Genomic DNA, 1209 nt, shown 5'->3' on the forward strand with positions numbered 1-1209 from the left:
CCACTCCCGTGTCCAGTCCTGGCATCCTCAGGATAAGGGGGACATGGAGCTCCTGGAGCGGGTCCAGCGGAGGCTGCGGAGATGATTTAGGGACTGGAAAGTCTGAGGGAGCTGGGGCTGTTCAGCCTGGAGAGGAGCCCCAGCTGAGAGGGGCCCTCAGCCCTGGGTGTCCCTGTGTGCAGGGAGGGCTCCGAGCAGGGCCCAGGCTCTGCTCCGGGGGGCCCAGCCATGGCACCAGAGGAACGGGCAGGGACTGATCCCAGGAAGTTCCCCCTGGACAGGAGGAAAAACGTCTTCCACAGATTGCCCGGAGAGGGTGTGAAGTCTCCCTCACTGGGGATATTCCAGAACAGTCTGGACACAATCCTGTGCCCTGTGCTCTGGGATGGCCCTGCTGGAGCAGGGAGGTGGCACCAGCTGCCCCACTGAGGTCCCGTCCAGCCTGACCCATCCTGGGATTCCACGGGCCCAGAGGATGTGGGTTTGGGACCGGGGAGAGGCTCGGAGGAGACATTTGGGAAGAGTCCGTCCTGGAAGTGCACGCTCGAGGGTGGTGAAGGGAAATGTGTACAATTCCAGCATTTCCTCACCGTTTCCCCCTTCCCTCAGTGCCCATGGGGACCCTGGAGGGGAAGAGGCACAAGAGCCTCCATAAGGGACAGGCTCATCCTGAGGGAACGTGTGGGCTGCCCAGCCAGGCAGTGCCTGGTTACACATAAAGAGCGATTTTATCCATCATGGAAATGTCAGCAGAGGCTTTGTGGAACTGCTGCAACACTTATAAACCAAATAAAGTTGGTCAGCTTTCAAAATAAAATGCAAGGTTTGATCATTAGCTCTGAATAAAAGTTAATAAACACAGTGTTTTGGGTTTTTAAACAAGTTAACAGATGCATAGTAAGCCATGATTTCTTATTAAAAGGCAATTCCCTGTAACTGAAATACAGACTCATGGCCTGAATTGGAAGGGCCCTTAAAGATTATCCAGTTCCAACCCCCTGCCATGAGCAGGGACACCTTCCACTATCCCAAGTTGCTCTGAGCCCCGTCCAACCTGGCCTTGAACACTTCCAGGTATGACCCCCATTTCACCTCTCCCACAAATTTAGGTGTCAGTAACCTAGTAATTTTTGTGTAAAAGGTTATTAGGTTATTTCCCAACAGCCTCAATTAAGAAGAAAAACCTCACAAAAATCCATGTGACAGAAC

Source organism: Corvus brachyrhynchos, unplaced genomic scaffold (genome assembly GCF_000691975.1).
Source record: "Corvus brachyrhynchos isolate BGI_N302 unplaced genomic scaffold, ASM69197v1 scaffold209, whole genome shotgun sequence".
Taxonomy (NCBI): Eukaryota; Metazoa; Chordata; class Aves; order Passeriformes; family Corvidae; genus Corvus; species Corvus brachyrhynchos.